Source organism: Panulirus ornatus, chromosome 58 (assembly GCF_036320965.1).
Source record: "Panulirus ornatus isolate Po-2019 chromosome 58, ASM3632096v1, whole genome shotgun sequence".
In the NCBI taxonomy this organism is placed as follows: Eukaryota; Metazoa; Arthropoda; class Malacostraca; order Decapoda; family Palinuridae; genus Panulirus; species Panulirus ornatus.
The window spans coordinates 3,623,573-3,636,072 of record NC_092281.1 but is presented as its reverse complement, the minus strand read 5'-3'; the positions used below and the strand labels follow the sequence as shown (position 1 = coordinate 3,636,072).

Genomic DNA, 12,500 nt, shown 5'->3' with positions numbered 1-12,500 from the left:
GATGGAACACACCACCAGGATGGAGCATGATGGTACAAGGGCCATGATGGAACACACCGCCAGGATGGAGCATGATGGCACTAGGGCCATGATGGAACACACCACCAGGATGGAGCATGATGGTACTAGGGCCATGATGGAACACAACACCAGGATGAAGCATGATGGTACTGGGGCCATGATGGAACACACTACCAGGGTGGAGCATGGTACCAGGGCCATGATGAAACACACCACCACGATGGAGCATGATGTTACTAGGGCCATGATGGAACACACCACCAGGATGGAGCATGATGGTACTAGGGCCATGATGGAACACACCACCAGGATGGAGCATGATGGTACTAGGGCCATGATGAAACACACCACCAGGATGGAGAATGGTACCAGGGCCATGATGGAAGACAACACCAGGATGGAGCATGATGGTATTAGGGCCATGATGGAACACACCACCAGGATGGAGCATGATACCAGGGCCATGATGGAACACAACACGAGGATGGAGCATGATGGTACTAGGGCCATGATGGAACACACCACCACGATGGCGCATGATGGTACTAGGGCCATGATGGAACACACCATCAGGATAGAGCATGATACTAGGGCCATGATGGAACACCACCAGGATGGAGCTGATGGTACTAGGGCCATTATGAAACCCACCACCAGGATGGAGCATGGTACCAGGGCCATGATGGAACACACCAGGATGGAGCATGATGGTACTACGGCCATGATCGAACACACCACCAGGATGGAGCATGGTACTAGGGCCATGATGAAACACACCAGGATGGTGCATGATGGTACTAGGGCCTTGATGGAACACACCACCAGGATGGAGCATGGAATTAAGACCATGGTAGAACACCAAAAGGATGGAGTATGATGGTACTAGGGCCATGATGGAACATAACACCAGGATGGAGCATGGTACTAGGGCCGTGATGAAACACACCACCAGGAGGGAGCATGATGGTACTAGGGCCATGATGGAACACACCACCAGGATGGAGCATGATGGTACTAGGGCCATGATGGTACACACCACCAGGATGACGCATGATGGTACTAGGGCCATGATGGAACACAACATCAGGATGGAGCTGATGGTACTAGGGCCATGATGGTACACACCACCAGGATGGAGCATGGTACTAGGGCCATGAAGGTACTCACCACCAGGATGAAGCATGATGGTACTAGGGCCATGATGGAACACAACACCAGGATGGAGCTGATGGTACTAGGGCCATGATGGTACACACCACCAGGATGGAGCATGGTACTAGGGCCATGATGAGACACAACACCAGGATGGAGCATGATGGTACTGGAGCCATGATGGAACACACCACCAGGATGGAGCATGGTACTAGGGCCATGATGGAACACACCACCAGGATGGAGCATGATGGTACTAGGGCCATGATGGAACACACCACCAGGATGGAGCATGAGGTACTAGGGCCATGATGGAACACACCACCAGGATGGAGCATGATGGTACTAGGGCCATGATGGAACACACCACCAGGATGGAGCATGATGGTACTAGGGCCATGATGGAACACACCACCAGGATGGAGCATGATGGTACTAGGGCCATGATGGAACACACCACCAGGATGGAGCATGGTACTAGGGCCATGATGGAACACACCACCAGGATGGAGCATGATGGTACTAGGGCCATGATGGAACACACCACCAGGATGGAGCATGATGGTACTAGGGCCATGATGGAACACACCACCAGGATGGAGCATGATGGTACTAGGGCCATGATGGAACACACCACCAGGATGGAGCATGATGGTACTAGGGCCATGATGGAACACACCACCAGGATGGAGCATGATGGTACTAGGGCCATGATGGGACACACCACCAGGATGGAGCATGATGGTACTAGGGTCATGATGGAACACAACACCAGGATGGAGCATGATGGTACTAGGGCCATGATGGAACACACCACCAGGATGGAGCATGATGGTACTAGGGCCATGATGGAACACACCACCAGGATGGAGCATGATGGTACTAGGGCCATGATGGAACACAACACCAGGATGGAGCATGATGGTACTAGGGCCATGATGGAACACACCACCAGGATGGAGCATGATGGTACTAGGGCCATGATGGAACACACCACCAGGATGGAGCATGATGGTACTAGGGCCATGATGGAACATGGCGGTACGAGAGAGAGAGAGAGAGAGAGAGAGAGAGAGAGAGAGAGAGAGAGAGAGAGAGAGAGAGAGAGAGTCAACACTGAGTTACATAATTACCTTTCAGTATGATGTCAGTTGTGGGTATTCTTCAGGTCCCAGGTCACCAGTATTACTTAATATCCAAGTTACCGGGGTACCACACACTCCAAGTTACCGGGGTACCACACTTCAAGTTACCGGTATACTACACTCCAAGTTACCGGGGTACCACACTTCAAGTTACCGGTATACTACACTCCAAGTTACCGGTATGATACACTTCAAGTTACCGGTGTACTACACTTTAAGTTACCGGTACACTACACCTCAAATTACCGGTATACTACACTCCAAGTTGCCGGTATACCACAAACTCCAAGTTACCGGTATACTACACTTCAAGTTACCGGTATACTACACTCCAAGTTGCCGGTATACCACAAACTCCAAGTTACCGGTATACTACACTTCAAGTTACCGGTACACTACACTTCAAGTTACCGGTGTACTACACTTCAAGTTACCGGTGTACTACACTTCAAGTTACCGGTACACTACACTTCAAGTTACCGGTGTACTACACTTCAAGTTACCGGTGTACTACACTTCAAGTTACCGGTATACTACACTTCAAGTTACCGGTATACTACACTTCAAGTTACCGGTATACTACACTTCAAGTTACCGGTACACTTAACCAACTCACTGCCAGTGTGTGTTTCCCGGCACAACACACAACACACCAGTACACACACACACACAGACTTCTTCTCAAGGAAGACGGACGGCGCTACCCCAACATGCGGTCAACGGAGACTTCATCCTCACCACCACCACTCCCTCCCCCCCAGTACACACACACAGTACACCCTGGAGGAGTACATGTGTACTGGGAAGTACAGCAAGTGAGAGGGCTCTGCTTAGTAGCTTCAACTGGATGTATCGCAAGATGGTTTCCCTGACCCGAGCAAGCTCACTGTTTACGATCCCTAGGACGTACACGGCCCAAGTTGGCGTCTATCCTGGGATGAAAAAATGGTGTATATATTGACACTCGTCCACCGTCATCGATTCACTGTTGCTTTGGCCTCGGGCGAGGCAGCACACACACTCCGTCGTCTCCCCGCGAGGAACACACACACACACAATGCCGGGACCTGCTGCTCTCTCTTGCTGGCCAGGTAAATGGAAGAGCGTGGCGGTGATGACCATTAACGAGGCAAGGCGGGCGGGGGTGTGTGTGTGTGTGTGTACGTGCGCGCGCAGCAGGAGGAGGAGGAGGAGAAGGTTGGCGTGTCCACCCCCGACGAGAGCCTGGGGTCAACTGAAGCCAGCTAGCCAGCCAGCCCGGCAGGCAGGCAGGCAGGCGGGGGTAGGTATATGGGGTGGGGGTGGAGGGGTCTTCTCCCCCCACAACCCCTACCCTACCCCCCCCCCGACCCCCCCCCCTCGACCCCCCCCCCAGTTCCCGCGCCCCGAGCCCTTGCCCTGGGGGGAGGAGGGGGGATGACCCCTTCTTCCCCCCTCCCCTGCTGAGCCGCTCCCACAGACCGGGGGAGGGTTGGGGGTTGGGGATGTGAGGGGGGGATAGATGGGGAAGGGGAGGGTTGGGGAATGGGAAGGAGGGGAAAGGGGGGATGGAAGGGGAGAGATTGGGATGGGGTGGAGGAAAGAGAGGAGAGCAAGGACGGGAAGGGAATGAGGTCCAGGAGAGCGGGAGGACACAGAGGCAGATGTGGATGGAGGAGCGGGAGGAAGCTGGAGGAGCGGGAGGAAGCTGGAGGAGCGAGAGGAGGCTGGAGGAGAGGGAGGAAGCTGGAGGAGCGGGAGGAAGCTGGGGGAGCGGGAGGAAGCTGGAGGAGCGGGAGGAAGCTGGAGGAGCGGGAGGAAGCTGGGGGAGCGGGAGGAAGCTGGAGGAGCGGGAGGAGGCTGGAGGAGCGGGAGGAAGCTGGAGGAGCGGGAGGAAGCTGGAGGAGCGGGAGGAAGCTGGAGGAGCGAGAGGAGGCTGGAGGAGAGGGAGGAAGCTGGAGGAGCGGGAGGAAGCTGGGGGAGCGGGAGGAAGCTGGAGGAGCGGGAGGAAGCTGGAGGAGCGGGAGGAAGCTGGGGGAGCGGGAGGAAGCTGGAGGAGCGGGGAGGAGGCTGGAGGAGCGGAGGAAGCTGGAGGAGCGGGAGGAAGCTGGGGGAGCGGGAGGAAGCTGGAGGAGCGAGAGGAGGCTGGAGGAGCGGGAGGAAGCTGGAGGAGCGGGAGGAAGCTGGAGGAGCGGGAGGAAGCTGGAGGAGCGGGAGGAAGCTGGGGGGAGCGGGAGAAGCTGGAGGAGCGGGAGGGGCTGGAGGAGCGGGAGGAGGCTGGAGGAGCGGGAGGAAGCTGGAGGAGCGGGAGGAAGGAAGCTGGAGGAGCGGAGGAGGCAGGGGAGGGGAGGAGCTGGGGGAGGAGGAAGCTGGAGGAGCGGGAGGAAGCTGGGGTGAGCGGGAGGAAGCTGGAGGAGCGGGAGGAAGCTGGAGGAGCGAGAGGAAGCTGGAGGAGCGGGAGGAAGCTGGAGGAGCGGGGAGGAAGCTGGAGGAGCGGAGAGGAAGCTGGAGGAGCGGGAGGAAGCTGGAGGGAGCGGGAGGAAGCTGGAGGCAGCGGGAGGAAGCTGGAGGAGCGGAGAGGAGCTGGAGGAGCGGGAGGAAGCTGGAGGAGCGGAGGAAGCTGGAGGAGCGGCGAGGAAGCTCGCGGGACGCGAGTGGAAGCTGGAGGAGCAGGGAGGAAGCTGGAGGAGCGGGAGGAGGCTGGAGGAGCGGGAGGAGGCTGGAGGAGCGGGAGGAAGCTGGGGAGCGGAGGAAGCTGGGGGAGCGGGAGGAAGCTGGGGGAGCGGGAGGAAGCTGGAGGAGCGGGAGGAAGCTGGAGGAGCGGGAGGAAGCTGGAGGAGCGGGAGGAGGCTGGAGGAGCGGGAGGAAGCTGGAGGAGCGGGAGGAAGCTGGGGGAGCGGGAGGAAGCTGGAGGAGCGGGAGGACGCTGGAGGAGCGGAGAGGAGGCTGGAGGAGCGGAGGAGAGCTGGAGGAGCGGGAGGAGCTGGGGAGCGAGGAGGAGGCTGGAGTGGAGCGGGAGGAAGCTGGAGGAGCGGGAGGAAGCTGGAGGAGCGGGAGGAAGCTGGAGGAGCGGAGGAAGCTGGGGAGCGGGAGGAAGCTGGAGGAGCGGGAGGAAGCTGGGAGGAGCGGAGGAAGCTGGAGGAGCGGGAGGAAGCTGGAGGAGCGGGAGGAAGCTGAGGAGCGGGAGGAAGCTGGAGGGAGCGGGAGGGGAAGCTGGGGAGCGGGAGGAGCGGGAGGGAGGAGCGGAGAGCGAAGGACGGGAGCGGGGAGGAGGAGCGGGAGGAAGCTGGGGGAGCGGGAGGAAGCTGGAGGAGCGGGAGGAGGAAGCTGGAGGAGCGGGAGGAAGCTGGAGGAGCGGGAGGAAGCTGGGGAGCGGGAGGAAGCTGGGGGAGCGGGAGGAGGCTGGAGGAGCGGGAGGAAGCTGGAGGAGCGGGAGGAAGCTGGGGGAGCGGGAGGAGCTGGGGAGCGGGAGGAGGCTGGAGGAGCGGGAGGAAGCTGGAGGAGCGGGAGGAAGCTGGGGAGCGGGAGGAAGCTGGAGGAGCGGGAGGAGGCTGGAGGAGCGGGAGGAAGCTGGAGGAGCGGGAGGAGGCTGGAGGAGCGGGAGGAAGCTGGGAGGGGAGGAAGCTGGGGGAGCGGGGAAGCTGGAGGAGCGGGAGGAAGCTGGAGGAGCGGGAGGAAGCTGGGGGAGCGGGAGGAAGCTGGGGGAGCGGGAGGAAGCTGGAGGAGCGGGAGGAGGCTGGAGGAGCGGGAGGAAGCTGGGGGAGCGAGAGGAAGCTGGGGGAGCGGGAGGAAGCTGGAGGAGCGGGAGGAAGCTGGAGGAGCGGGAGGAAGCTGGAGGAGCGGGAGGAGGCTGGAGGAGCGGGAGGAAGCTGGAGGAGCGGGAGGAAGCTGGAGGAGCGAGGAAGCTGGGGGAGCGGAAGGAAGCTGGGGGAGCGGGAGGAGGCAGGAGGAGCGGGAGGAAGCTGGAGGAGCGGGAGGAGGCTGGAGGAGCGGGAGGAAGCTGGAGGAGCGGGAGGAAGCTGGAGGAGCGGGAGGAAGCTGGGGGAGCGGGAGGAAGCTGGAGGAGCGGGAGGAAGCTGGAGGAGCGGGAAGCTGGGGGAGCGGGAGGAGGCTGGAGGAGCGGCAGGAGGCTGGAGGAGCGGGAGGAAGCTGGGGGAGCGGGAGGAAGCTGGAGGAGCGGGAGGAAGCTGGGGGAGCGAGAGGAAGCTGGGGGAGCGGGAGGAGGCTGGAGGAGCGGGAGGAAGCTGGGGGAGCGGGAGGAAGCTGGAGGAGCGAGGGGAAGCTGGGGGAGCGGGAGGAGGCTGGAGGAGCGGCAGGAGACTGGAGGAGCGGGAGGAAGCTGGGGGAGCGGGAGGAAGCTGGAGGAGCGGGAGGAAGCTGGAGGAGCGAGGAAGCTGGGGGAGCGGGAGGAAGCTGGGGGAGCGGGAGGAGGCAGGAGGGCGGGAGGAAGCTGGAGGAGCGGGAGGAAGTTGGGGGAGCGGGAGGAAGCTGGAGGAGCGGGAGGAAGCTGGAGGAGCGGGAGGAAGTTGGAGGAGCGGGAGGAAGCTGGAGGAGCGGGAGGAGGCTGGAGGAGCGGGAGGAAGCTGGAGGAGCGGGAGGAAGCTGGGGGAGCGGGAGGAAGCTGGAGGAGCGAGGGGAAGCTGGGGGAGCGAGGGGAAACTAGAGGAGGTATACAAAGTTAGAGAGAGAGAGAGAGATAGAGAGAGAGAGAGAGAGAGAGAGAGAGAGAGAGAGAGAGAGAGAGAGAGAGAGAGAGAGAGAGAGAGAGAGAGAGAGAGAGAGAGAGAGAGAGAGAGAGCGGCCACAACAAAGTTATCTTCACGTGAGGAAACTCGCTTCGCCAGTGACGTCATGTCCCACCCCGATCACTGGGGTGGCACCCCCACCCCACCCCACTGTCAACTCATTATCACCACTGTGAACACATCATCACCACTGTCAACACACTATCACCACTGTCACTACTCCTTCACCACTGCCAACACACTATCACCACTTCCAACACACTATCACCACTGCCAACACACTATCACCACTGTCAACACATCATCACCACTGTCAACACATCATCACCACTGTCACTACTCTTTACCACTGCCAACACACTATCACCACTTCCAACACACTATCACCACTGCCAACACACTATCACCACTGTCAACACATCATCACCACTGTCAACACATCATCACCACTGTCACTACTCCTTCACCACTGCCAACACACTATCACCACTGCCAACACACTATCACCACTGCCAACACACTATCACCACTGCCAACACGCTATCACCACTTCCAACACACTATCACCACTGCCAACACACTATCACCACTGTCAACACATCATCACCACTGTCAACACATCATCACCACTGTCACTACTTCACCACTGCCAACACACTATCACCACTGTCAACACATCATCACCACTGTCAACACACTATCACCACTGTCACTACTCCTTCACCACTGCCAACACACTATCACCACTGCCAACACACTATCACCACTGCCAACACACTATCACCACTGTCAACACATCATCACCACTGTCAACACATCATCACCACTGTCACTACTCCTTCACCACTGCCAACACACTATCACCACTGTCAACACATCATCACCACTGTCAACACACTATCACCACTGTCACTACTCCTTCACCACTGCCAACACACTATCACCACTGCCAACACACTATCACCACTGCCAACACACTATCACCACTGTCAACACATCATCACCACTGTCAACACATCATCACCACTGTCACTACTCCTTCACCACTGCCAACACATCATCACCACTGCCAACACATCATCACCACTGTCAACACACTATCACCACTGTCACTACTCCTTCACCACTGCCAACACACTATCACCACTGCCAACACACTATCACCACTGTCAACACATCATCACCACTGTCAACTCATTATCACCACTGTCAACACATCATCACCACTGTCACTACTCCTTCACCACTGCCAACACACTATCACCACTGTCAACTCATTATCACCACTGTCAACACATCATCACCACTGTCACTACTCCTTCACCACTGTCAACACACTATCACCACTGTCAACACATCATCACCACTGCCAACACACTATCACCACTGTCAACTCATTATCACCACTGTCAACACATCATCACCACTGTCAACACATCATCACCACTGTCACTACTCCTTCACCACTGCCAACACACTATCACCACTGTCAACTCATTATCACCACTGTCAACACATCATCACCACTGTCAACACATCATCACCACTGCCAACACACTATCACCACTGTCAACTCATTATCACCACTGTCAACACATCATCACCACTGTCACTACTCCTTCACCACTGCCAACACACTATCACCACTGCCAACACACTATCACCACTGTCAACACATCATCACCACTGTCAACACATCATCACCACTGCCAACACACTATCACCACTGTCAACTCATTATCACCACTGTCAACACATCATCACCACTGTCACTACTCCTTCACCACTGCCAACACATCATCACCACTGCCAACACATCATCACCACTGTCAACACACTATCACCACTGTCAACACATCATCACCACTGTCACTACTCCTTCACCACTGCCAACACATCATCACCACTGTCAACACATCATCACCACTGTCACTACTCCTTCACCACTGCCAACACATCATCACCACTGTCAACTCACTATCACCACTGTCAACTCATTATCACCACTGTCAACACATCATCACCACTGTCAACACATCATCACCACTGTCAACTCACTATCACCACTGTCAACTCATTATCACCACTGTCAACACATCATCACCACTGTCAACACACCATAACCACTGCCAACACACCATAACCACTGCCAACACACCATAACCACTGCCAACACACTATCACCACTGTCAACACACCATCACCACTGCTAACACTCACCATTGTCAACACACTATCACCACTAAGCACTCACCCTCCTCCCCACTCACCCTCCTCCCCACTCACCCTCCTTCCCACTCACCCTCCTCCCCACTCACCCTCCTTCCCACTCACCCTCCTCCCCACTCACCCTCCTCCCCACTCACCCTCCTTCCCATTCACCCTCCTCCCCACTCATCCTCCTTCCCACTCATCCTCCTTCCCATTCACCCTCCTCCCCACTCATCCTCCTTCCCATTCACCCTCCTCCCCACTCATCCTCCTTCCCACTCATCCTCCTTCCCACTCACCCTCCTTCCCACTCACCCTCCTCCCCACTCACCCTCCTTCCCATTCACCCTCCTCCCCACTCATCCTCCTTCCCACTCATCCTCCTTCCCACTCACCCTCCTTCCCACTCACCCTCCTCCCCACTCACCCTCCTCCCCACTCACCCTCCTTCCCATTCACCCTCCTCCCCACTCATCCTCCTTCCCACTCATCCTCCTTCCCATTCACCCTCCTCCCCACTCATCCCCCTCCCCACTCACCCTCCTCCCCACTCACTCTCCTCCCCACTCACAACTGCTACATTATCAGTGACAGCAAGCATAATAAAACTCACCTCGTGTGGCACCAAAAAGGTAACTAGTTACCACGAGGTAATTACCACGAGGTAGTTACCACGAGGTAACTGATTACCTCATCTTGATCAACCTCTCATCACGTAACACGTCACAGTACCAGTGTTACCGCGTCACACACCGAGAGTAACGCTGGCTACAGCGTTACTACACACCCCCCCACTCCCCCCACTCCACCCCACTCCTGACACCTTTCAACAGACCAACTGCTGGTTACAGATAACAACGCAACGAGCTATTTCAAACATCTCAACTATTGGCTGGGCTAATAAATGGGAAATGTTTATATATCTCGGTTTCATTATGCATAACTCATGATGGGATTTGATATATATATATATATATATATATATATATATATATATATATATATATATATATATATACAAGTGGCAGGTCAATACGAGTGGCAGGTCAATACGAGTGGCAGGTCAATACGAGTGACAGGTCAATACGAGTGGCAGGTCAATACGAGTGACAGGTCAATACAAGTGGCAGGTCAATACGAGTGGCAGGTCAATACGAGTGACAGGTCAATACAAGTGGCAGGTCAATACGAGTGGCAGGTCAATACGAGTGGCAGGTCAATACCAATGGTAGGTCAATAACAATGGTAGGTCAATACGAGTGGCAGGTCAATACGAGTGACAGGTCAATACAAGTGGCAGGTCAATACGAGTGGCAGGTCAATACAAGTGGCAGGTCAATACGAGTGGCAGGTCAATACGAGTGGCAGGTCAATACCAATGGCAGGTCAATACCAATGGTAGGTCAATACGAGTGGCAGGTCAATACGAGTGGCAGGTCAATACGAGTGGCAGGTCAATACAAGTGGCAGGTCAATACGAGTGGCAGGTCAATACGAATGGCAGGTCAATACAAGTGGCAGGTCAATACGAGTGGCAGGTCAATACGAGTGGCAGGTCAATACAAGTGGCTGGTCAATACAAGTGGCAGGTCAATACAAGTGGCAGGTCAATACAAGTGGCAGGTCAATAAGAGTGGCAGGTCAATACGAGTGGCAGGTCAATACAAGTGGCTGGTCAATACGAGTGGCAGGTCAATACAAGTGGCTGGTCAATAAGAGTGGCAGGTCAATACGATTGGCAGGTCAATACGAGTGACAGGTCAATACAAGTGGTAGGTCAATACAAGTGGCAGGTAAATACGAGTGGCAGGTCAATACGAGGGGCAGGTCAATACAAGTGGCAGGTAAATACGAGTGGCAGGTCAATACAAGTGGCTGGTCAATACGAGTGGCAGGTCAATACGAGGGGCAGGTCAATACAAGTGGCAGGTCAATACAAGTGGCAGGTCAATACGAATGGCAGGTCAATACGAGTGGCAGGTCAATACGAGGGGCAGGTAAATACGAGTGGCAGGTCAATGCGAGTGGCAGGTCAATACGAGTGGCAGGTCAATACAAGTGGCAGGTCAATACGAGTGGCAGGTCAATACAAGTGGCAGGTCAATACGAGTGGCAGGTCAATACGAGTGGCAGGTCAATACGAATGGTAGGTCAATACGAGTGACAGGTCAATACGAGTGGCAGGTCAATACAAGTGGCAGGTCAATACGAGTGGGAGGTCAATACGAGGGGCAGGTCAATACAAGTGGCAGGTCAATACGAGGGGCAGGTCAATACAAGTGGCAGGTCAATACGAGGGGCAGGTCAATACAAGTGGCAGGTCAATACAAGTGGCAGGTCAATACGAGTGGCAGGTCAATACGAGTGGCAGGTCAATGCGAGTGGCAGGTCAATACAAGTGGCAGGTCAATACGAGTGGCAGGTCAATACAAGTGGCAGGTCAATACGAGTGGCAGGTCAATACAAGTGGCAGGTCAATGCAAGTGGCAGGTCAATACAAGTGGCAGGTCAACACGAGTGGCAGGTCAATACGAGTGGCAGGTCAATACAAGTGGCAGGTCAATACGAGTGACAGGTCAATACGAGTGGCAGGTCAATACGAGTGGCAGGTCAATGCGAGTGGCAGGTCAATACAAGTGGCAGGTCAATACGAGTGGCAGGTCAATACGAGTGGCAGGTCAATACAAGTGGCAGGTCAATACGAGTGGCAGGTCAATACAAGTGGCGGGTCAATGCGAGTGGCAGGTCAATACGAGTGGCAGGTCAATACGAGTGGCAGGTCAATACAAATGGCAGGTCAATACGAGTGGCAGGTCAATACAAGTGGCAGGTCAATACGAGTGGCAGGTCAATACGAGTGGCAGGTCAATACAAGTGGCAGGTCAATACGAGTGGCAGGTCAATACGAGTGGCAGGTCAATACAAGTGGCAGGTCAATACGAGTGGCAGGTCAATACAAGTGGCGGGTCAATGCGAGTGGCAGGTCAATACGAGTGGCAGGTCAATACGAGTGGCAGGTCAATACAAGTGGCAGGTCAATACGAGTGGCAGGTCAATACAAGTGGCAGGTCAATACGAGTGGCAGGTCAATACGAGTGGCAGGTCAATACAAGTGGCAGGTCAATACGAGTGGCAGGTCAATACGAGTGGCAGGTCAATACAAGTGGCAGGTCAATACGAGTGGCAGGTCAATACAAGTGGCAGGTCAATACGAGGGGCAAGTCAATACAAGTGGCAGGTCAATACG

The 12,500-nt window shown here is 55.7% G+C and overlaps 1 protein-coding gene across 2 annotated transcripts in view; it reads right to left on the bottom strand.

The window, feature by feature from the left end:
* tty (tweety) overlaps nucleotides 1-12,500 on the bottom strand; it is a 545,142-nt gene that overhangs the window by 369,800 nt on the left and 162,842 nt on the right. The window contains exon 1 of one of the 2 annotated variants that reach the window (XM_071695809.1): nucleotides 2,307-3,537. The exons of the other annotated variant lie outside the window; for it this stretch is intronic. The gene's annotated coding sequence lies outside the window, so the exon portion shown is untranslated. Of the gene's footprint in view, nucleotides 1-2,306; nucleotides 3,538-12,500 lie in introns of those variants that run through there. 2 annotated transcript variants of the gene reach the window in all.